This window comes from Anas platyrhynchos, chromosome 3, assembly GCF_047663525.1.
Source record: "Anas platyrhynchos isolate ZD024472 breed Pekin duck chromosome 3, IASCAAS_PekinDuck_T2T, whole genome shotgun sequence".
Taxonomy (NCBI): domain Eukaryota; kingdom Metazoa; phylum Chordata; class Aves; order Anseriformes; family Anatidae; genus Anas; species Anas platyrhynchos.
In genome coordinates this window covers 12,626,833-12,651,797 of record NC_092589.1, presented here as the reverse complement: position 1 = coordinate 12,651,797, position 24,965 = coordinate 12,626,833, and the positions used below count along the sequence as shown (strand labels likewise).

General features: G+C 44.0%; 1 long non-coding RNA gene across 2 annotated transcripts in view; it reads left to right on the top strand.

Annotated features, from left to right (window-relative positions):
- The window catches only part of LOC106016655 (uncharacterized), a 273,558-nt gene that overhangs the window by 96,172 nt on the left and 152,421 nt on the right, over positions 1-24,965 (top strand). For both annotated transcript variants that reach the window (XR_011807999.1, XR_003496081.3), the window contains exon 4: positions 8,916-9,073. This is a non-coding gene — a long non-coding RNA (uncharacterized lncRNA). The remainder of the gene's footprint in view (positions 1-8,915; positions 9,074-24,965) is intronic.

Genomic DNA, 24,965 nt, shown 5'->3' with positions numbered 1-24,965 from the left:
CTCTAGATCAAATTTTCTTCATAACCTAAAAGAGATGTGATATATTCCCAGGGAAGAAAAGTTTGTAAAAGACAAATTACTTCACGAAAACCTTTTTTGGCGATGTGGCTCTTTGTCACTTGCAGACGTGAATAGCTTGTTTGGGGCTGGCATCTTCCATAACCCCACATTAGTACTTGGCTGTCAGATCAGGTGTGTAAAACCAGTCTGCCTATTACGCAGTGAGCTGTGATTGAATCCTTTATTTATGACTTCTGCCCCACACTGCTTTAATTAGAATGCAAATTAAGGATTTCCTGGAAAGCTGCTGTTTACTTCTGCCATACTTTACATGTTTCATTAGTCTTAGGACCCTGACACGGAGTTGAGTTATGTCAATTTAACAAGTTATCAGTCAGCGGAGCCGTTGTAATTGTACATACACATGCACGGAGGCTTCCTGGGCTGCAACGTGATGCTGCTGCCTTAGTTTGGCCTCCAGTGCAAGGCACCAAAGCTGTGTTGTCTTGTCTCGTACCACTGCTGTGGCTCAGCTAATGAGAGGTAACTTCATGCAGCATAGCTTGATCCCATGCCTGAGCTTCTCATTTATGCCAAAGCTTCCAAATCTCACTTGGCAAGGCATCTTTAGCTGGGAAGCATAGTTTTCACTAGAAAGTAGGTTTTGATAGTAACTGTGAGCAGTCCATACCCCTGACCAACAGGACATTAAGGTGGGTCCTATCTGATTAGACCACAAGTTGAAGTCATTGTTTTCCTCTTTCGTTTCCAACCATGCAGCCTAGCTGCCTTTTCACATACATTACCAGCCTTTTTTGTAGGTGACCTTCACCTGAAGAAGCTCCCGGCTGTGGGCGGTGCCTCTCGAGCTCCTGTGGCACCCCGTGAGGCTGGGCAGCGTGGCCAAGTCTCCTGCACGAGGCCTCTCTGCTCCACCAGTGCCAGCATCCCATCGGGGCCTCACTTTTCCCCACTTGCTTACAACCACGCATGGCACTGCCTTGAAAACCAACATTTTCTGCTCTTTTCATCTGCTTTCTTAATCTTTCAGGACGCTGCTGCAGAAGTCCTATTTCTGAGGGCGCTGCAGCCCCAGAGGGAAAATTTTCCTGCAGGTCCCTCTGAAGGAACTTGCACCAAAGTAACCGAGGGCACGGCCCCTGGCACCTTCATTTTGCTCAGCTCCTGTGCTGACAGAAGCGGGTGGAGGGAAGTAACCTATCCCATTTCTGTTTGAAAATATTTAGCTTGAGTGATGTGAAGATTTCAGTAGATCTGTGACAAGATCAAAGACTATAAATTATTTAACAGTGGTTCTACTTTTGTGGAATTATTTAAAGTATCATAATTGCAGCTCAGCTTCCCAGCCTTCATTTTCAAGTCTGGAATTCTGTTGGGAACTATCATAATCACTGAAGAGTATAATATTACAGGCTGGGTATAAAAATATCTTTTTAATGACTAGCAAATTAGTGAAATGTCTTGACCTGAATCTAGACCAAACAGAAGACAGTGTTTTTATGGAGGGGGAAGAAAGACTAAATTGTCACCACATTGTTATTCTTGTTAAATTCTCCACTACTTAAAATGTCAGTTGATTAGATAAAATTTGTAACACTGTGCATCAATGCAAGTGATGAAGGGCTGTGTGTTACATAGTATCTTGGCATTTCTACACTTTTGTTTTCCTTTTAATGCTAGCATGCGCGTTCTGTGACTGAAACTTGGAGAAATAAAGGCTATTCATTACTGCAGTACCCTGTGAACAATAGAGATCACGAAAGGCCTTGCAGGGAACTCCTCTGTGTGTTGGCTCTTCAAGAAGCAGGATGGGCCCTTGGAGGGATTTCTCTTAGGCTTCAAGTAGCTGTTGTGTGCACGATCTGCCTGGCTAAGCGCTTTGTGTCCGACCTGACGTAAGACCTAGAAGGGACAAGAGTTTCCCACTCCCTACCTTGTGATTCAAAGCGCTCACTGAGTCTGTGTTTACCTAGGGAAAGGCATTTATGCTCCAAATTCCTGTTTGTAAATGAACTGAAGGAAACTGAGCCCGTGTGTTCCTCCGAGCAGTCAGATGTCAGTGGCCAAATTCTCAGTTTGGGCAATTTGGAGCATACAGTACCGACGCCAGGCAGGTCTCTGCAGACGAGGGTTCAGTTCCCTGTTACCCTATCAGTTTCCAGTGTGATTTGGGGCAAGTCGCTGACCTTTCTGTTCTTCATTTCCCCCAAATTAAACCAGAAGCGATAATATCAACCTGTTTACATGGTGAGCATTAGGTTACCAGGGCTGCATTTGCAGTGCAGAGCCTCCATAGCAAAAGAGTGAAATCCTAAGGGTCGTGCAGACAACTTGACTGCATTTTGCCTTCGCAGCAGGGTAAAACAGGTATTTTGGGACAGAGGGCGTCCTGCGTTCACAGGACACCTTATGCAATGAAGCTGTAGCCTGTAACACAGATAACCTACGTCAAAACCTGCAATAGGAGCCCAGAGATAACAATATGCAGGAAAGGAGGTGGTCTCCGTCCCAATCTTCCTCTCCTGCTGGCCAGAGCCCCTGCTGCTTTGCTTTGCTGCAAAAAATGAACGTGGCTTCGCTTGGTTTTGACTCACCTCTTCTCTTAAAAGTTTTCTCTGCTTGGGCTAGGTGGTGCAACTGCTTAGCGAGTGCACCAGCCTTTCAGCCCCAGCTGCCCAAGTGTAGCAGCCATGAGGCAGAGTGCCGGTAATCGCTCATTTTTAACATCTCTGCAAAACGCTGCAGCCCCATGGCTCAATGATCTCTGCTTGGGAGAAGCCCGCTTCAATAAGAACAGAACTTTTGTGGTCTTGGGAAGCAAAGACAAATGAGAAATTTGCTCAGCATCTGGCTGAAAGAAATGTGATTAGTCTTTAATTAACAGGAGCGCGAAGGAGCTTCATGAATTAAATGGAAAAGACTTATCCTGAGACTTTGTATTCTGCAAGGACCCGCAGCAAGGCTGAGCTCGGTACCTGCACGGACCACGTAGGCACGTGTGCTCCTCAGATTAGTGACATCTCCCAGGAGGTGAACGCCATGCGAACAATCGTTCCTGCTGGCAAATGTCATCTGTTAGATATCAGCCTGCTTTTCTCCAGTGACACAAAGCAGACTTCATCCTCGCTACGTCGTGACAGCAGCGTTTCGTTAGCCTGCGCGCAACCTAGCGTTCTGGCCCAGCTCCTCCTTCAGGCTGCGTGTTGACATGCACTGGGGAGCTGGAGTCTCCAAAGCATTAAGGCAAGATTGTATCGCGGCGCAGCCATTTCTTTCATTTCTCCACGCTGGATTACGTTCTCCTACTCGTTGGAAATGCAGTAGAAATATGTTGCTCCAAGAGCTTACTCACTTGCTACAGTCCCTCGCTGTCTAGTTTCGCTGAAGATGTGTTGACAGATCAGGAAGGGCTTAGAAAAGGACATGAGGAGAATGATCAGAGATGAAAAACCTATCTGCAGAAGCTCAATAGAGTTAGTTCATCCAACACCGTGACCTAATGATATCCTAGATATACTCTGAACAAAGAAGAGCTTTCTGATTAATGGATAGCCTTTTTTTCTCTACCAGGAAAACAATTGCCAAAAGAGGAAATGAGGATTTTTTTTTTTCTTTCTTGAGTTGGCAGAATGATTAACCATGGCTTTCCTGGACATATGACGAGGTCTTCATCGCTTTCAGTCTTTAAGAATTAAGCTTTTTATTTTTGGAGCTGGGAGAAGGTTTTGAGGCCTGTGGTGGTAGGAAGTGATGTTTGAGCAGACTTGATGCTTGCAATTACATATAACTGCCTGCAATGACCTTTCTGGTCCTTCCCAGCACTGCATTCCTAAGCCTGTGTCTTCCAAAACAAAAAAAAGTCCTTTGATTTTCAAGAGGCATAAAAGTTTGAATGAAGCAACCACTGACATAAGATTTCCAGTGTAAGAGCTTAAATGGCCCACAGTCCTTCTGTGGGCTGTAAGCCTGTGACTCTACAAACTCATCTCAACGAGTGGAAGCTCCTCTTCCACTGAAGGAGCTCTAAAACCTTTGCTTTACCACTAAGGTTTTGCCTGAAACTCTTAGTGAGGCTATAGTGTACGTGAGCAGGCTTTGGATACCTTCCAGATGTATCCCAGGTACGCCCTGCACTATGCACAGACTAGATAGTGGTGCAATCTCATCTAGCGTGTGCCCTGGAATTACTGCTCGTTTCTCTTTATAATAAATGAGAGCTATTTGGCTACAATCTTCCTAAAGCTGTAATGCATTGGCATCCTGGAGTGCAAGAGTCCTATCTTGGATGGCTACATTCAAAACATACCCTAGGGACTGTTAGAGAAATTTATAATCATCCCTTTAGAATCCCAGGATTAAGTTCTAAGTGGCAAGCAAATAAATAAACAATGCTTCTCCCTATTGCCTATTTATTTCCTGGAGATCAATGGAACGTTCAAGGATGAAATTGGTTTTCTTAGAGGATTAAAAAAAAATATTTTAAATAGTTTTTTATTATGAGAATTCATACTGTGGATTCTGGAGGGGTGAAAGGTTAGTGTGAGCCGGGTTATTGTGAACTGTTCCATTCTGAAAGAAGCATTTAGAGGTATGAAAAGAGAAATGAAGTTAAAGGACACCTTGTTGACATCCTGCTAAAAAAAGGCTGTGAAATTGCCTGCTGTTGCTGGGAACTGGGCAAATGCTGTGGAAACATGCACAGGTGAGGACGTTTGCGCACTGTGTTGTGCCGACACGTGGATTTGCAATCCCTGTTTGGGGCAGTGCTGTTTTGTAACAGGTCCCATTGTTTCCTCTCTTTTTGTACCTGGTCTGGAATAGCAAGTGACATCTACACACGTACGGGGCAACCCCAGCAGGTGCAGGGCACAGTGATGGATGGTGCTCCACACCTACTTCTAACCAAAATGCGTGTGGATAACAGGCAGGTTTCTTCCACTATTGAATCAGTCTGTGACTGTTGGTGCTGTTTTCCTTCTCCCATTTTCCACGGACTCCTCTTCTGTCTGAATTTGGAAGAGGATAAACAGGTGGTTTTGGTTCCTTTTTACCCAAATGAAGAGAGTAGCAAGCAGGGAGGTTCAGGGCTGGTAGCTGAAGTTCAGCATGGTTTGAAGGGCTGTGAATTGGGGCTCTGGTCGCGGCCACCTCTTAAAAAGCAAGGCTCTCTCTTTTTCTGTTTGGGGAAAAATAAACCAAAAAAGTATGAAAGAACAATACTGGCAACCACAGAATGAAAGACCAGTCAGTGCCGTCTATAAAACTAGAGTTGTCAGACCATAACAACAGCAAATGTCCAGGTGAACCGAAGACTTGTGAAATGAAAACCTAGTCTTGAAAATGTATCATTTATAAGGAATGCTTTTTTCCTCTCTTTCTTTCTTTCCCTCTCTCTGGTGTCTGAAGCTGTGTTCTCAAAGGCTAACAGGATTGCAGTTCTGCTGACCAAGATCTAGATCTCGAATGTAGGCTGTCTCCTGATAAGGTGTACTATCTGTGCTGTATGCACTGAATCTCTGTGGGCACACACAGGTTTTGCAAAGAGGTTCTGTGCATGGCGGTGCCCCTTCTAAACCCTGCCATTTTTCAAATCTTTTTTTTTTCCCTGCAGCACCTGCCCATGTATTTTAGTGTTGTTCCTGCTGCAAACTTCCTCCAAGTGGCTTGTTTTACAGCTGTGATGGGGCTGCCATCTGGATGGTTTGCCTTCAAGGCTGTCAAATCCCTTGCAACTGTGCCTGTGGCATTGCTCCCCAGTGTGCAGGCAGTGTTTGCAGGAGGGATTCTTCCCCTCTCAAGATAGGGGAGAGCCTGATAAACTTCCTGGAGGCAGCACCAACCTGTGTTTGGGGCAAGTCAAGAGGGAAGGCTCACTTTGACTAATTCTGTGAGTGCAGGCCTTGTTTTCCGATTTAAAGCTCGCTTTCCATGGGAGGAGATGGTCCTGCTGGGCTGCCACGTGCCACTCCGGCCAGGGTAAGCGAAAGCATTAAATATCATAGGACGTCTGTGAATCACAGGCTCCGTGTGGGAGACAGGGATGGCAGTGATGGAAGCAACTATGAAAAAGAGTAACAGGAGTGTTTGGTTAACGACGACTGAAATCTTCTGAAGAGGAAGGAGAGAAACAAATTTGAGCACTAGATAGCGGGCAGGAGCCTGAAGGAATGCGGAAAATATGTACAGTGGCAAAGAGAGAGACTGCAGAGGTCTATAAATGATGCAGGAAACTGTGAAGGCTGAGATATGGTTGGGGACTGATTACATATATGCGGTGGGCTTAAAAATCCTTACAGGCATCAGGAGAGGTTACGTGCAAAAGGAGCTTTGCAGGATGGGGCTGAACGGCATTGCAAATTGATAACTATAGACTGCTGCTGAAAGGCCATGAGTATTTTAAAGCATGGGAGGATGAACTCTGTCTGTGTGTTGGGGGAGGCGAAATACTGCTCCACGCGTTGTTCGAGGGTGGAGTTTTGGGGTTGTTGTCAGGGAAATGCTCGTGGCTGTAAATTGCAGGTTTTTTTTTTTTTTTTTGCAACTCTCTCTTTAATTTAAAAGTCCTTCGTCCCATTTGCTGCGCTAGTCTTACAGTTCTTGCTTTAGGCTTGTATTAAAAGTTGGCTGTCTCGGCTGGAGGAAAACTAGGGGATAGGTCAGATGCTAATTAATTTCATGCTAATTGTGCCATAATTTGAAATCCAGTGGATTAGTTTCTGTGGGAGAGCTGAAATGTATGGAGAGGCAAAAACAAGTTAGGGTAATTAATCTCTGTAAAATTGCTTGGGATGCTCCAAGAAAAAAAAAGAGGTTTTGCTGTTGCTTTTATTTTAGCTTTATTTGAAACCTTTTAAAGGCACTCATTTGGCGGAATACACAAAGGCCTCGTTTCTGCTGGCTCACACCTTTTTGTTCCTAAAACACCGCAAAGAGCCACCCCGGCAGCCGGCTGAGCTCTGGGTGAGGTTTCCCTCCCCGCAGGATGCACGGGGGCTTTTAGACATGAAAAAAAGCCTTCTCCCCACGAGAGAGACCCACGGAGCTCCAACCCAACGAGGAGGCAGCGCAAACACCGAGCAGGACTTCAAATGGCACTGCCAAGCAGAAAGCCTTATGATGAATTAGGCCTGGTCCAGATGTAATTTAAACATATCGACTCGTCTGAAGTAAGTGCCAGACGCTGCGATAGGGGAGGCAGGAAGTGGCTGGCCGAGATTGCTGAGCCAAGCTGGAAGCAGGAGTCGGGGAGAGGAAGTGCATCATCATTTAACCTCGCTCGGCAGCTCAGCACAAAACTGATGCAGTTGCTGATGGACGCTGATATCAAAGGGAGAGATCCCATGACAAACTCTCGGTGCTTTTAGAATGAATGTAAAGCTAATCAATAGCTTGACTCGGCGCAATATGAAAACATAGCACTGGGACCTCCATTAAAATGATTTTTCTTTTGAACCTATATGCTGGGATTGCTGGTGGAGAGGTTTTAGAGATAATGATGGCAGTTAGAAGACAGCTTTCAAATTCCCATCAGGTTGTTGCATTTCACTGCAACTAGCATGTAGCTGCGCTGGGAACTAGGCAATGTCAGCCCTTGAAAGATGATATTTTCTTTAGCTTTTTTTCTTTATGGACTGGTGGGGCCCTAGGAATATTTGAGATGGCTTTTAAATGGGGTCAGGGATGGAGAGGAGGAGAAACCATTTGACTGGACTGTGCTTGCTGTGCGAAAAGAGCTCATGGCTTTTTTTTTTTCCTGTCTCTCTCCAGCAAACTGTGACCATATGGGAATCTGTGAGTCAAAGTTCAGAAACCAACCAGCTGCCTTCGGTTTCTGATAACAGATCATATGGTGGCGAGGGCTCACTTGTCTTTGATAACCCATGCGTCTGAAATCAGGATATGTGGGTTTTTCTCTACTTCATGGGTGAATTTTATCACCCTGGGCACACATTCTTCACTCTCTCACTCAGGCTGGTCATAACTGTTTAATGATTACGACTGTGCCATCTGCAGAAGCGTTACATCGCTCACTGCAGTCCCTCTCAGAGACGTCTATTCATCTCAAATTGTGGCTCTGCGGGTGCCGGTCATGGAGACTCCGCAACTCAGCACCCCTGGAGCCGAGCTGTGATTCATGCCTCCGGAGTTCGATGACGTTGGCTGTGCAGAAGCCAGAAGTGAGCCTCCTGCCCCACACGTTTCTCCCTCCGCTTTTTCTGAGCCGCACTGGACATGATGAGATAGAAGCCATGCAAAAGTTTTGCACAAAGTCTGGATGTTGTGCAAATTTGCCTTCTTGGGCATTTTGGGAATAGCCTTTTTTCCCAGGTGTAGGTGCTCTAGTTTTTAACTCTTGAGCAGCCTGGGATACAAGAGCTGCAGGGCGGTCTGAACCATGCTTGTCTTTGGGGAAGGTGAAATAGATTGGTCTGGCTTGCTGCTACTCTGTCATCTTGAAGGAAACCTCAGCTTCCCCTCCCTGGTGTTCTGAGTCCTCTTCAGACTCAGAACAGGAGATGCTTGAGACTGCACACGTTGCAACTCTGAGCCTACAAAGAATTTAAGCAAGGAGTTAAGGGTAAAGAAAAGGCATCTCACCCCAAAGCAACCTTTCTCCAGCCAATGGTCTTTGCCTAAACAGAGAGTGAGAAGTGTTCTGTGCCGGGTATTGCATGGAAGATGGCAGCAGCTGCTGGAGGAGCAGGAGAAGCCATGGAGAAAGTTGGTGGACCTGAAGGGTCCAAGGAGGGATGGGATGACACCGTGGAGAGTGAGAACACATCTTTATGGAGGAAGCCTAGAGGTACTGAGGAGTGCCAGGAAGGAGAGATCATAGTGTTATTCCTGTGAAAAGGTTCTGATTCTCATTTAAGCTTCTGCTCTTCATTTTTCAGAGGTCCTGAAGGAGCTGGTTTCTGGATTTGAGGTTCCTCATTCTCAGCAGCTGTCTCCAGTATCTGTGGAAATGAGAGAAAATTGCATGAAGTTGTGTATGCTCGCAAAGGCTTGTATGCTGCCCTTTTCCTGACTTGGTCCTGTGGGTTTTTTGATGGTGAGTGACCGCTGCATCAGGAATGCCTGTGATGTCTCTTCAGTACCGTTCTTTTTTGATGGCATTGGTCACAAATAAAATCACTCCACATTTCTATATTATCTTCATGTGAATTTTCGCATCTGCTCTGGCCGCTACTCTGCTAATGACCACGCTGCCGTGGGGCTGACGAAGGATGTTTAGTGCAGAAGTGGAATGCGCTTCTTTCCTGCCTCGGTGGGGCTCTTAAATGTGCTATGGGGTTTGTGCGTCGCCTCTTGCTTAGGACTTCATTTCGATAGATGGGGGTGTGGGAATGGAGGGGCTTTCCAAAGGCCAGCGTGAGCATGTGGGTAGGATGGTAATGGAGTGTCACTGTGGGGGAGATTTTGAAGGCCTGGAGATGGCATTGTGAGTTGTTTTGAAAGCTGCCAATTGTTGTCAGTATGTTGACGATTATTTTCAATTTGTTTTGTTTTGTTTTTTAATTGTGGAAATGTTCCCAGAAGCTTAGTAAATGAGGACATGTTCTTATAAATATGCAGTTAATATGTTAAAGCTCACATGGCCCAGCCTTGGTTATGAAACCTACTCCTGCAACTTGGTCTCGTTTGTCTCCTAGAAGGCCTGTGTTTGGAAGAGGTGCCCCTAGTTGTGGGAAGAGGCTATGTCTCTCAACCTGCAAAGCACCAGAGCTTGGATATTGAAACAGACTTTCAGCCTTGCAAATGGGTTTAATCCCACTCCAACACATGGCTCTGTTTGTGGACGTGGGATGCCAGAAAACCACAATGTATTCTGCATGATATTTGTAAGCTCCGTGCAAAACTGCTGAAGCAAAAAACCTAGCCTTAAACAATTAAAATCAGGATTGTGTTTGCAGAGGTGTTACGTGGAGAGTTTTCTTTCATGTGTTAGAAATTTTCTTTCTCAGGGACGATGGAGATCATCAAAACCTCTGAGTGTCCCTTGCATTCAAAAATTACCAGAAAAATAGTGTCTCTGTGAGATTTTCTTCTGCTTTTGTTGCATGCTCAGGGTCAAGATTAGGTGGCTTCCTCACAAGGTGAAATTAGCAATTTTCAGTAGTGTGGTAGCGACATGGGAGCTCTGCAGAATCATCCCAAAGGTAATATCTGAAAGCTCAGGGTGGACTGGAAATGTCTGAAGCAGATGGAAGGTTCTTAGCTTGTTGCTGAAAAGGTTGCGTAAGTCCCAGAGAAAATGTGAAGTAAATTAAAAATAATAATAAAAAAAATAACTCTTTTGCCATCCCTCACTGGTGTATTAAAAAAATAAGTTCTGCTTCTTCCTTGGACCTTTGTTCACTTTCTGTTGCTCAGCAGAGCATTCCCAGTGATTCTCTGCAGCCATGCTCTTGCTGAGGGCTGGCAGTGGGATGCTGCCCGCTTTATTTTGCGCGTGGAGCAGCCTGAGCTGTGCTGTGTGGTGAGGCAAGGAGTGGAACGGCGAGCTGAACAGCGCTATTTGATGGCTGCAAGGAGATGAAATGAATACTACTTAGAGAGCAAGTTACCCCTTGCTGTGAACATGAGTGGCAGGATTTAGCTCTTTTGTTTCTGAAAACTGATGTTTCCAATTCTGTGCGTTTAACTGGCTTTCATAGAAGGAGGAAGAAATAAAAACTTGCAAGGATGGTAAATTTTGCTTCGTGCTGTTAAGAGGGGTACTACAAATACTTTTTTTGCCAAGTGTGCACTGACTTGTGCAAGGTAACACCTTGATTTACATCAGTACAATATCGAAAGCTTTCGAACTCATCTGTGGGAAAGAAACAACGAAGGGAAGTTATTAGGGATTCCTCTCCTTATGTTCTCCTTCCCTCTCTTCTGTGGTCCATCTGTGAAATGGGCCATAAGAGGGAGTGGGAGATCGGCATAGTGGGAAGACAAAAACAATGAAACCTCAATGAATTGATGATGAAAGAGAGGGAGACAAAAAGACCCTGACGAGAGCTGTGGATGAGCCAGGGGGAAGAAGGGGGAACACAGTGTCCGAATGCCCAAAGGCGATGACGGGGCAGCAGCACCATTGGCCACTCAAGCAAAAGCGAGGAAATGAATGAATGGGGAGAAGAGCAACAAACTGATGTCGCCTGCAATATGCAGAATTGGAAACAGAGCTTTCAGAAAGGAAAGGCACACATATGGACACTTGTGTTTGTGTCGAACAGGACCGTGGTCTCTGCATGGTTTGCCCATCTTCTCAGCGGATCGTCGGGAGAAATGAAGTGTGGTTCTGAGTGAGGCTCTAAATTTGCTGATTCCTTCTGCTTCACATTGCTGCCACGGACTAAAGTTTTGTATTAGGGAAATTGAGACTGTCACTAAGAACGTACATCACGGTGGGTGATATATTGCTGCTCCAACCCCCAGTCTCAATCATGCAAAAATGACTTGCAAGGAAATGTGACTCAGGTCCTAGGACCCGGCCAGCAATATTTAGTGTTCCGTGGGGAAGGAGAGAAACCCGGTAATGAAATCACCAGCCTTAAACTAAGCTGCTTTTCTTAGGTGGCTCCCCCAGACCTCAGCAGAAACGTGTCTGTGCAGGTTCAGCCGAGCTGCCTGTTGAATAGTTTGGCCAAGCGCAGGAAGCGAGATCTTTGACCTTCTGCAGTGTCCTCATTGTAGACGCATGCATATAATTTCCAGTAATTTAACAGGAGCTTTAGTTTGAAAAAGATTTGGGTTTTATTACTTTCATTCATCATCATTAACTCATGCCATGTGGTGGAGAGGAGGGAATGACATATTTCCGCAATTAGATTCAGTATTTTGCATGAAAAAAATGAGCTGTTACAGCAAATGCTGCTTTTGAAATAGGGAATAAAACAAACGGAAACAAAAGTTGTGATGTGTGCTTGGAAAAGAAGAGTTAAAAAAAGATATTTTACCAATGAAGTCGTCCTTAAGCTGTGGTTAGGAATGATTTAGCCTCCTAACCTATTCCTACTGTGTACTTGGCTTACATTCAAGAAATGTTTTCATCCAGTACCTTGATGCGCTTCTAATTCGCCTGTTCCGAAGGCGCTCCACTTTCTGCTCGCTCCCAAAAGGTGCCCTGCCTTCGTCTGCTGGCAGTACCTTTGTGCAGAGCTGCTTCAGTTTGCAGGGGGAGTGTGAAATTTCATTTGATTTTTGGTTCGTGTGGGTTTGCTTTGCTTGAGTTTTGATTTAGCTGAGCCCAACAACTTAACGCAAAACACAGCTAGGAAAATCCTATTTCCTACGGTGTGGGATGCAGAAGGGATCCGTCCTCTGGGGTGGCTTGACTCTGGGCTGAGGTGCACCTCGAGGCTTTCTGGACCTTATTTTTTAACCCTTCTCCGAGCCAGCTAGATTGCAAGGGCCTGATCCTGTTTTCTGTGAAGTCAAAGGGATGTTTGCCATCAATTAGGATGGGAACAACATGGGGTCCAACGTTGGTAATGAAACCCAAAACCAGGCTGGCTTTATGTGGTTGAGCCTTCCTGCCAGCATTCCTCAGGACTGTGTGTGTGACACATGCTCCCTTGATAATCTAATGAAGGATACGTGTAGACCCAAACATGTATTTTATTTTACACAGCAGCCCACGTTTTCGGTAATTTGCCTTCTCGCCTTGTATGCGTCCCACTCGTGCGGATGTTCGCATGAGCCAGTACTCCTGCTAGCTTTTCTGTTTCCCTTCTTGGGATGTTGGTTTTCTTTTCTGCATGTTCAATTACATGTGCACATTCATCTGTCATTAGTTCCTGTTCACTGGAGGATATTTTGCAGAGCTCTTTACGCAGCATTCATAATACTCTTATCCATGATTTGGATTTCTTACTGACAGCAAAAGTTCAATCCTTTTTGCTGCTGTTTTATTCATTTTATAGCTCTGTCTAGATAAACCACTTACAAGTTCTGTAGTAGAAGTTTAGCAATTTGGTTGATTTTTTCTCTTCTAATTCAATTGTGCCTTGAATTCTGTTCAAATTTAGATTTATTTGTACTGTTTTTAAGACATTTAAAAATGTAAGCTCCTCATTTATCAGGATTTCTATAGTGATTGCTTTCTTGCATTGTTGCCATAATTCTCGCCGGATTTTTGTTGTTGTTGTTGCTCTCGTTCTTTTGGAAAAAATGATATTCATCTTTTGATTACGCTTGCCAGCTCATCTCTGTTTCAGAAAAAAAAAATGATCATTTGTGCTACTGCACTCAATTACCTATGTTAGTGTTGAGAGTAGATGTGCATGGATGGGGGTGGCAGGGAGATTTATGTACGCGTGTATGTGTGCGTTATCTTCAGCTACGTGGGGCGTGCACTCATGTCTATGGTAGCGTCTTTCTTTTTCTTTTAATTCCTCAATTTACTCGGTAAGTTTTGGGAAAATACTACCTGGACATACCGCTGGCTCTGGACAGGAGGCAAAAGCACAGAACTATTTAGAAAAGTGATGTCCAAGCCACGTGTGTGCTGGGGTACATGGTAAACCCCAGAAAGGAGATAGGAGGAAATAAATCTGCACAGAGGGGACTCAGCAGCTCTCCCACCACCCGAGTGTATCCCCGTGCTTCTGGGGCCCTGCTACAAGCCCAGCAGCACAGAGGTAGGCAGCTATGGTTTCTTCTTACTCCAGCTGCCCTCAAGAGCCCTTTTTGGTGGAATATCTGCCATGGAAAAGACCAGGAAAAAAAAAGTCACCTAAATTCAGGTTGTAAAATATTTCATTGTGACCTCACGGAAAGTGTGCAAGTAGTAATTCGGACCTGGTTCTGCTTCTGTCCTACATCTTTGGACGAGTGGGAGGCTTTCCCCGGGCCCTTGTCTAGAAGAAGGGTAAAATCTTGCACAAGGGGTACGTCTAGGACCTCATTTCTTCCTCCTCATTTCAAATGCACCTAAAGGTCAGCACAAGGCTGTTGGAGTAGAAACCTTGGCTCTTGGACAGATTTTCATGATGATAGGCTAAAGTGTAGGGTCCGGCATTTGGCACAGATGAGAGAAGAAGTTTCCCCACTAATTTATTTATTTTACTAATAATTCATCTAGCTATTGATCGACTTTGAGTTTGTTTGGCTCCAACTCTGCCCTTCAGCAGCTTTTGTAAACAGGTTTTTCTTATCTGCATGAGTCAGGATTTGACTTTCCCCCTCTGTGCTATAAATTACACCTGTGTCTCAAGTCTGATGCTAATGCCTGGGATTTAGTGAGAAAAGGAAGGAATTTGAGCTCAACTTTTGTCATGGAAGGCTTTGCTTTTTCATTACTCAAGCCCCACAACGAGACATCTTTCTCTCTGCCCCCTTCAGTGCTTTTGCAGGCAGAAGAGCAGCCTGAAACAAATTAATTTCCCACCTTTTGAACCTGTGTTTCCATCTACCTTCATCTTTTTTTTTGTGTTGTTTATGTTTTAATTAGCATCTAAAGGTAAAGTGTGTAAGGGTCAAAAGACTCTAATGTGAGAAACAAACCCATAGAAGCAAACAGCCTCACTGCACTCAGGGAGATTATTAATACGAGGTGAGTTTACTCAAGAATTTCCAGGATCAGGCCCATGATACTGAATTTGATTTAATTCACTCATACATAATGATTACCCACAGCTCTGAGCAGATGTAGTAATGACTACAATTACTTGCAGATCGTTTTTTATTATGATTAAATCTGTACATGATATTATTCTGGAGGCAGTGGTTTTAATATTCAGCTTGCTCCCCACCCTCATCAACATTGCCTGTGCACAAGGTTAGAGGCAAAGCCCTGGTTTGGCTGTGAATAGCTTTCTGCCATGGGCAAACGTTGGTTTTGGTTAGAGTCCATTGGCACATGCACTTCAAGTTCAAAGCTTAGCTTCGCAGCATCAAAACTGCACGTGTGTGTGTGTCTTGGGATGTATTTCAACTGTGAAGCCCCCACCAGCTTCAAGAAAGTGATCTGAGAGCAATGTTGAGATCACGAATGGAAATGTCACCTGTAATGTATTTCAGCCATCATGGGCTAACGCACTCGAGTGGCCAGCAGCCTGGTCCAGCAGCTTGGTCGTCCCTGAGTAGCTTTCACCTGACGCAGGTTGGTTTTGCTCCAGCCAGCAGAGATCTGTGTGCTGCTCCCAGTTCTGCCTGAGCCTCTTGGGATAAGCCTAGAGCAGCCTACAGACTCCCTTTTAATTTAGCCTGTTGTGAAATGAGGGTAGGAGTTAATTTGTGAGCAGGAAGACTTGTTGTTTGGCTTGAGTTAAGTCGTGTTAGGGAATGCTGAGGGTAGGCAAAGGGTCTTGTGCTTGTGGCCATATGAGACACCAGGATAATTCGTTCAGGGCATTCGCCGTACGGCTGTCATTCAAGTGCAATGTTTGTCTCAGCTTTTAGATTAAGCGCAGCGAATATTGCAAATAGCCCAAGAGGAGGTAGCTGTAGCTGAATGTTAAAAAGCTTGATTATTCCATCTTTTTGGTAAAAATGATTCTTATTGACAATTGGAGGCTAGTTGAGAGAAAATCAAAAGGATATCATTGTCTGTGGACTAGCTAAAGATTTTCTAATTACGAGAACAAGTTTTGTCAGCCACCTCCTCCCTCAATATTGCCATTTCAGCAAAATAAGATTTGTCAAAAAATACTCACCACTCTTGCCTGTGGTTCTTTGTCCTCATAGGGAGGATCGTTGCATCAAACAAAAACATCTGTCACGGTTCTTGTCAGCTGTGTTTGTTTCTGGATTTGTTTTTTCTGATGAAAGCCATGACAAAATCTCTGGTCGTGATGAGGCAATTTTTGAAAGCAATGAATTGTGGTTGGGAGGTGAAAAGTTGTTTGCCTGTACAATTTCCACTCGGCTGATCTAATTTGAATAGGGTGACCAGGAAAGAACCTGCTGTGGAACGTTTTGCTTCGTGCCTCATGGTCTTGATTTGCAGTTTGCAGTAATTCTAGTCGTGCTTTTGGTTGAAGGAGATGACCTAAAAATATTCTGAAAAGTTGCTACTGGAGAACAGTTAATATCACTTAAAGTACCATTTTAAACCACTGCATTGCACTGAAGGCAACGTTAGAGCAGGACGAGAAGGAAATGACTGATTCACAGCAAAATGCCAAATTGCAGGTATAGAAATTAATTCTTTGCATAAAGCGGGTGAAAGGAGTGTCAGTCCTCTTAACAATTAAATTCATCTTAATGATTAGCTGCAGTAATGTTCAGGAGCAGTGGGCTCTGCATTGATCATGAGATGATGATGCATGTTGCTTAACGCAGATGAATGATGTTGCAGGATGACAAGTTGATGTCTTCAGATCGAACGAAGCGCCCCGTGTTTTTTTTCCTGGCGTATGGTCAGGAGGGGTTGCCGTGATCTGCAGCGTCCAGTGCTGTGCCGATAGCAAGACAGGTAAGAGCCGACACGATACTCAAGGTATGGTTTTATAAAAAGTCCTTGACCGCTCTAAGGGACACTCTCGTAGCACTATGCACACACTAGGCATAACTACGAACCAGGCGGCCGTTTGTCAAAGGGATTATCACCAGGTGGTTAAGCACTTGAAAGGCTACCACTTGATGCAAGACCTTCCCTATAAAAGCTTGGCTATAGGTCAGTAATTTGCCGATATTACTGGGTCAGGAGAAAGCAGTTTAAGATCAGAAGTAATAATAGAGCATTTTAAAGCTGACGCTAAAATGCCAGAAGCATGGGAAGTATTAATAATTTTCACGATTAAAAAAAACAAAACACACACCACCCCATCAGGTTTAGGAGGAAAAAAGATGTCACAAAGGAATCTAGTGGAAGATTTGAAGAGAAACTACGAGAGACTTCATTAATATGGAAGGAAAGATTAGCCCAAGAACAAAAGAACAGGAAAGGAGTTGGCAAGGGTAAAGCTGGTAGAAGAATTATAATAATGTCATCCATGAGATATTTGAGTAAAAAGCTAGAGAAATCAAAACAAAGCTATGTTAAAACTTTTCAAACCAATAAGGTCATTAAGGGTATTCCCCAAAAGTTAAGGGAGGGGGGCGAGTGTTACTGGTTGTGGCTGCAACACTTCATTTTCACTTTTGGTCACAAATGCAGTGCTGGCGTGAGGAGCGATAAGCAAAGCAGCAGAGGACATACCGAGAGGTCGTGCAGGGAGCTTGCAGCCGTTTTAGTACACAATCTCGGGCCGAGTTCTTTAGTTCTTTGGGAATTTCACTGCTTTGTGAGACAACAGCAATTGTAATTCTTTCTTCTAGGGCTTAGAGTGTAGTCCAAGAGCTTAATAAAACAACGTGAAGGAAAGCTCATTTGCTTGACTTTGTATGCAAGTTCACATTTGAAACTGAAGAGCAAACAGTGCCATGAGATACCCATTGTGGCTCATGAATGGAAAATGAATTATGTTGTTCAAGTATCATGTTCACTTGCATATTTCCACGTTGCAAAACAATGGCTTACAAAATACTGTACGCAGCATGCCTATAATTTTGGGTTGCAGTTGAAGGGCAATTTAGTAATATTGTGCCCAAAGGCTCGGAGCAGCATTGACACAGTTTTGGCCCCTTGCGATGATCCCTTTATGAAGACACAATAATGACCTGGTTTATGTCCCAGGGAGCTTACAATCTAATTGAAGAAAAGATCCAAGAATGCTGATGATAAACAGGAAGGGAAAGAACGGGTGATGGCAAATGGAGAATATATGTTTACCTACTGGTAGTAACGATAGTAATTGGCATCGTTACTGCTGGGCTTATGTTCAGGCACTGTGAAGCACTGATGACTTGGTGATACCCACCACATTTGGGCTACAGGACCAAGGTGTGTTCATCTGGAGGTTCTGCACCTTGTGTTTACTGCGCCCTTGAAGTACTCTAGATGTGATTTCTTTTGGATGGAGAGAAAAGTTTATATCTAGTTTTGTCTTCATGTGTGCAAGTTTTTAGATGCTCTATTCAATATTATAGGAGTAGGGCATCAGAAAGCTGGATCCCAGCATGCTGAGGGTTTGCTGCTATCAGATACGGTGCCAGTGGCAGCGTGACTGGTAGGAAGGGGCAGCTGCAGCTGCTTGAGATGACTCCTGCTCTTGCATAAAGGGATAGGTTTCCTCTTCCCAGCTTGCTGGTAGTGCAGAGCAAGAGCTGGCTCACTTCTCCCAGAAGAAGTGTGCAAAACTGAGCTTAACAGAATATCCTTCTGAAGTAAATGAATGGGAGGCAGCAGTTGGGTTGAGCAGACCCTGCGTTAATTGACCTCTTTTCCCAGGCTGACCACATTTTTAAAGAGGCATTTTTATGTCCATATGCATCTCATTGGCAGCTCTTGTAAATAATCTTAAACTGTTTTTTTCCTCCAACAACATCCTGATTTCTGTGCAGGCTGTTTTCATGTCTACATTGTTTTAGCCCACTCGTCATCGTTTGCAGAGGTGCTGTACACACACTATTTTTAATTGCTGACCCAAAATGAATTACTGTTGCTGATTTGGTTACACTAAATCCTGTTCTGTTATCAAACAAATTTGCTGTCTAATGAAAGATCAATGTTATTGTGCCGTGTCCTACTTTGTGGATTAAGTAGAGTATTATTCTAATTAAACTATCAGGAAAAGCACACAAAATGCTCCAAGAATGAGCAGCACTTGCAGTCGCAGCTGTTAACAAACACAGTACATCTGATCTGAGATTAAGATACAAAGGAAGAATGACTGTATTTAGGTGAATTAAGTAGGATCTGAGAGCCAAGGTTACAGAAGAAGACAGTAGTTTTAAACCTGCCTATAAGAGAAGGTAATTTACTATGTATGACTTAAAAGCATAAAATCTTTCAATGACGCAGTTCTGGATCAACTGCATAAAATGATGATGATTGCCATTATTAATGGCTCTGAAGACGGACATATCTTATGCACTTTTTTTGCTCTTGTGAGTAAATGCCTATGTAAGATTTCTTCCAAAATTAGAATGTATGGCTATCAATCATTTATACTAAACATGGATAGCCCTGCTCACCTGTCATGACATTAAGAGCATTTATTCCTTCCTGGGCAAGCTGCAGTGAGATGCTTTCTTTTGTTGTGGGATGTCGGCTGACGGTGTTACTGCTCAACGTTTTTCTTCTGCTTTGAGTTGCAAGGAAACAAAAGCCACCTAGTTGCTTTAACTCAGTCTCATAGTACACCACGCATAGCTGTGCATTATCTTCAGGCTTTCACAGCTTTCCATACAGTTGGATAAGTTTTGGCTCCTTCTGTCTAATGCTGTTTCCTCTAATGGTTGAAGAAATGGAACATTATACTGTGTAACGTGTGGGGGTCACATTAATCACAGAAAATTCTTTTAATGTCTCAGAAGTAACTGTCAAACTGGACATACTGAATCTATTTAAACTAAAGCATGCCATTTTTTATCTACAGTGATCTTTAATTCACATAAAAGGGTCAAGAAAATGTGATTAAGTGACAGTTTTAAAATGTACTATAATATTAAATAGCTTGATTAAGTGACAACTATAAAATGTAATACAATATTAAGTATCTGGCTATGTCCCAAAAGAACTTTAAAGTATTTAGAACGATTTGGGAATTCTCCAGCCCATCATGAGTTACGAAAGAACATTTTTATTAAATATAAACAGGTGAGCTCAGAAAAGAAAAACAGATAATATCTTGTCACAGTGCAAATAATGCCCATCGTAGCTACAGATTAGAATCACTGCCTTTCCACAGGGGCTGAAGGAACCAAACAGGACTTCTGGTGGTGCCATCCCCTGAGACCACAGGTGCAAGGATCACTCGGACTGAATAGTCCAGAATAGCCCAGTGGGGCAACTCAAGAGTCAGACATGGTGCGGCTAAGTAAGCTCAGGTGTTGCTTTCCTAGCTTTTTGAGTGTGAAACAAGTGTACAGCGATCTGCTCAGCACTCTGGCGAGTAAATCCCTGGCAGATCTCCAGCAAACTGCTGTTTGTCTGGTACACCTTATACTTACTTCATCAGGAGCCTACGCATGCCGTTAGGCTTGAAGGGAAGAATCAGGATGAGAGGAGTGCTCTGAAGTGTATGGCTGGGTGGGAATATGGCTTTTGTCACTGTAAGAAGCACAGGCGTTGCAAAGGAAAGAACGGTGATCAATGGGGAGAACATGATTTTCTGGCACATTTAAGGAGAATCACAGAATCATAGAATATCCTGAGTTGGACGGGACCCATAAGGATCACCGAGTCCACCTTGATGAATTGAGTTATCAGTTAAGGTGCTGGAGAAGTCGAGAGAAGAAATGGTGCTTAGCAGCTCATTCTTCAAAGGGCAAAGAGTACCGAAAGCTGGACGTGGTTTACAAAACGCTGGAGCAATTTGGGGCTGACACTCCTAAGGAAAGCAGGCTGCCATTGCACATCTGCGTGTGACTGTGTGCTGGGAACGCTCACGTCTCACTCCCCTCCTTGTACCAGATTTGGCTTTTTGTTATCTTCTGTCAACCAGAAATTGAATGTTTTATGCTTCTTCCCTTGACGTTTTAGTGCTGTTTGGTATATTAAATTCCCTTAGGATTTTAATTTGGTGGTGGGCAGTTTGAAATGCTGTTCTGTACTACATCTACAAGCGCCATTTCATCAGCCCTTGCTGTCTCGTGGGTTTCCTTGAAGGCCTCCAAGTAAATCTGAAGCCCAGCAGCTCTCATGCTAAGGTGCTTGGAGGTGTGGAACGGATTGATAGAAGTCCACCAGCAGGGTCAGGTACTGTACTTATTAAATATCATCTGATCCCAGGTGGATAGAAGCTCTAGCACATCTGGGCAGTGCCTGTGCATGTGCCTCTCTGAGTCTTGTGTGGCTCAGGGTGTACGACCAATGTCTCTTCCAAACAGCCATATGCAGAATGGACACAAAGAAAGGAAGAAACTCCCATACAGTGCTAGTTCTGCCGTTAGAAATCTGGAGTTTCCAAGTCAGAGGCTAAACTAATTTAACATGTATTTTCTGATGTTTTCATGGTACTTTCCTTCTGGAGCTTCCTAGAGTCTGTGTGTGGAGAATGGGTACAGTTTGCCTTTAAATACTGTGAGCCACGCTGGAGTTGCAGCAGTATCTGTCACAGATGAAAATACTATAACTATGTTTCTTTGTAATCCATTCATTGGTTTATGGACCCCAAATCCTCAGGAGAGGGTCACAAATCCACATAATGTTCTTACATGCTGGGTTTTGCATTTGGATCTCTGATTTAGCTGACAGATGTGCAGAATCCCATCTAGCCAGATATCTCCCTCCTGACCGCACAACCCGAGGAGATCGAGAGCACACGCTACTCCAGCTAAAGTCTGCTTTGAATCCAGGCTAATCACTTTCACTCCTGATCTGCTGGTTTCAGTGGCATCCTACGAATTAATATTTACTTAAGCAGTATTCATATTATGTTCTTGACGTGTAAACTTCTGCCTTCTCAGGAATGCAATAGTTAAGTGACTTCTCAGCTAGGTTAGTAACACAGCACAGATGAAACACAATATGCAAGCCACTCTGTTGAAAAATTTTAGATACAATTTAGTGTTACTGATGTGAGAAACAAAGGGATTGTCACAGGGAATGAGCTGTGAGATCCATCAAGACTTGTATGGCCCTTTGAGAAACGTCAAAGAGCAGAGGCTCCAGAAGAAGATACAGAAAGAGAAGTTGTGAGATCTACAGCCCTGCTCTTCCCATTTAGGTTGCATTTTGGTCTCTGCCAGTCAGTGTTTGATTTCGGTGCTAAAATTTAGCTCTTGGCTCCAGGCTTTGCGCTGGAGTCCTAGGGATGCTGGTGGAGATGCTCCATCTGTTGGCCTGCCGTGGGCACAGTTAGCTCTGGCGGCTGGGCTCCTGGGTGGGATAGCTCCCAACGTGTCTGTAGTCAGACATGCTGCGAATTTAGGCAGTTGTGGCCTTGCAGTATGGATTTCCAAAACAAGGAAAACAAAATTGCACGTAGGGATTCAGCCACCCTCCTTCAAACAGGAAGCCATACATCAGCTCAGATGGCTGGAGGTGGTTTCTGAACACTTGAGCTAGTAAGAAATATACTTTAATTTCGTAGCACGGCTGTTAGAAAGTGCTCAAGTCTTACTGGTGCTGCTTCGTAGGGTCTTTTTGATCATCAGCTGATTGTATGGAGTATTCTACCCGTGTAAAAGAGGAATGGGATTTCTCACATGCTGCTTTGTTTTCACACAAGTTCCTCCATCTACACTGTCCCATGTGGTGATATAGTCCAGCAGAGGAGTTGGTGCTTGCACCTGAACCCCCTGGAGTTAATCTCAGAATTTCAACAGGCAAAAGATGCTTCTGTTGCAACTCTGTGCACAGAAAGAGAGACGGGTATGCAGTCTGAGGTAAAGAGATTTTTTTAAGGTCAGGGGACAACATGCCCTCCTGAATGCTGTGAGACTACTGCAAGGATGTGCCAGGGCATCCTAAGTCAGGAGAATCGGTACAAACTGGTTGATGATGATTGTGAGAAAACCACATCAAGCTGGAGAGGGAAGGCAGAAGAGCACAGCTCCATGCAGGGTCACTCGAGGAGAGCACAGGGTTGCAAACAAGATCCATGTGTCAGGATTGTCTCCTGTTAGGTTGGATCCTGCCGTGAATCACCAAGCATCTCCTTGGGGAGCACCAGGCGTACTGTCCACGTGAGGAAGGCAGCCCACACCCTTTCTTTTGCAGTCAATGAGGAGCTCCAGGTATGCACAGCATGGCTGTTTGCTGCCGTGGTGGATCCAGGTAGCAAGCCTAGATAAACACCTACCAAGTAAAAGTCACCCCCACCTCCTTCCCAGTCAAAGAGCTGTCAGTTGGGTCTTGCATTTTTCCCAGGCTAACTAGGTGAAAAATAGGAGCTCCTATCCATGAGTAATTTTGAAGCAAATTGAAATCCATGCTGGGAACCTGATGTGCTTGCATTAGATCACTTGCTAGCAGCATGTAAATTATTTTAATTACGACTTGTATTTGATGCTTTGCAGGACTCGATCCTGCGATTCTGTAAGAGTCCAGGTGCCTGAGATTTGCCTGAAGGATCATGTCCTCAAGGTCATGTAAGCCTTTAAAACTGAACCAAGCTGGAGGGGTCTGAGCCCAAATCCTTCAAACTGAAGGCAAAAAGCCTTCTGTCAGCTTGGGCTCAGGATGAAATGTTTCTTTTGACTAACTCTGTCTTTTCTTCTCCTTCAGCACTTCTCTGGTTTCTGTTTTATGTACTTGGCGTTCAAACGGATCTGATAAATTTTCCCCCAAATGTTCTTCCCCTGTGAATTGGCTGTTTCAAATCTGAGTGGAATTACTTCTGACTGGCCGCGTAAGTCACCTGCTGTTGTTTCTCTTCCGCAATTGGGTGCATGGAAATGTTCTTCCCAAGTAAATAATGGCATTTGCTTTGACATTTGTTTTCTGCAAACATTTGTGCCAGGAAACCAGATTGTATGGCTGAAGCGAGCGAATATTTTTATCTGCATTAGTCACCCAAATCTAATTTTAAATCTCTAAGGAAGAGAGAGGTGGGAGTTTGCCTGATTTGTGTTCATCTGAGCTGAAGATGTGTGCTAGGCTCCAAAGTCTCTGATCCTTTTAGTACCCTTTTTTATAATGATCTTTAATAAATAATATCATGCAATAATAAATAATGTGGTGATCATAAATACGTAATTTTGATAAATAACAAAGGACTATTTGAAAAGATTTTGACATCGATACTAAGAAATGATTTTTTATTATATTTTCTTTTGGTTCTTTTGGGTGCCATTGGCCAAGGTTGCTGAAATGATAGTGGTGGCTTTAAAATAAGAGAGGCTGGGGTTTTCAAAGGGACCCAAGAAAGGAGAGGCTCCTATTGAAATTCTGAGGAGTAACCTGTATTGTCAGGATCTTGCATTATCGTCTGTTTTGTGAATGCATTTTTGAGGCTGTGTTGCACTGCAGACATAAATATTTATAGCTGGGGCTCTGATCCTGCCTTTGCTTATGCATGTGTCTAACTTAAACACGTGTGAGTATTCCCTTTGGCTCCAGTAGGGCTATTTGCATTCCTAAACCCGAGGATGCATCTGGTATTTTTTCATGGGATTGTTAATAATTGCACTGTGTTAAATTGGAGATGCGGTGTTGTGGGTGGAAAGCCGCGCCTCTACCTGGGAAGATTTGGTGTTGATCAATTGATGCTTCTGTGACCTTCATTTTTATACACTGCACATACTCCCGGGGTAGCAAACCTGAGCTGCAGCACCAGCTTGGACACACTGACCATCTCCTCATTCATTCCCCATGAATTTTTTATAGGCACCGTCTTTGTAGGATACGAAGCAAAGAGACAGATGCAAAGTTGGCCATCAGTTTTCTAATGGAGCGAGAGCATAATTAATCAGGAATAACACCTAAGAATAACTGGTGCAGAAGGGTATTTCCCAGGGAGGTAATGTAGCCTCCTCAAGATGTAAGTCAACTTGTATTAATCACACGATGGAATTAGTGACAGTTTGCCTTTACAACCTCTTAGATTTGTTAGCCAGCAACTTTCTGGCTTATTATTCAGATTGGTGGGGTTTTGATAAGGACGAATGGAATATCAGGCCAGAGATCAGAAGTCACCGAGTCGAGCAGAAATGCTGGAAAACAATTCTGGCAGTGCTGAAAGACAGATTATTTGCATGGAGACAGGGACGGAACGTTGTCAGAGCAGCAAGTCTTGTGTCCCCTTGACAGCTATGACAGGGTTATTAATGTACTGCAAGCAGGCATCAGCGTGGAGCTAGGGTGTGAAAAGTGTGTCATGTTCGCTGCTGTTAGTGAACGGCACTAAACGGGGTCAGAACTTCTACTTCAGGCTCTTGCAAAAGACTCCTTTTGAAAGTCCTCTGGCATTTTTTGTGGGCCAGCTCAGGATGGGCTCAAACCTAGAACTGCTATAAAGAGT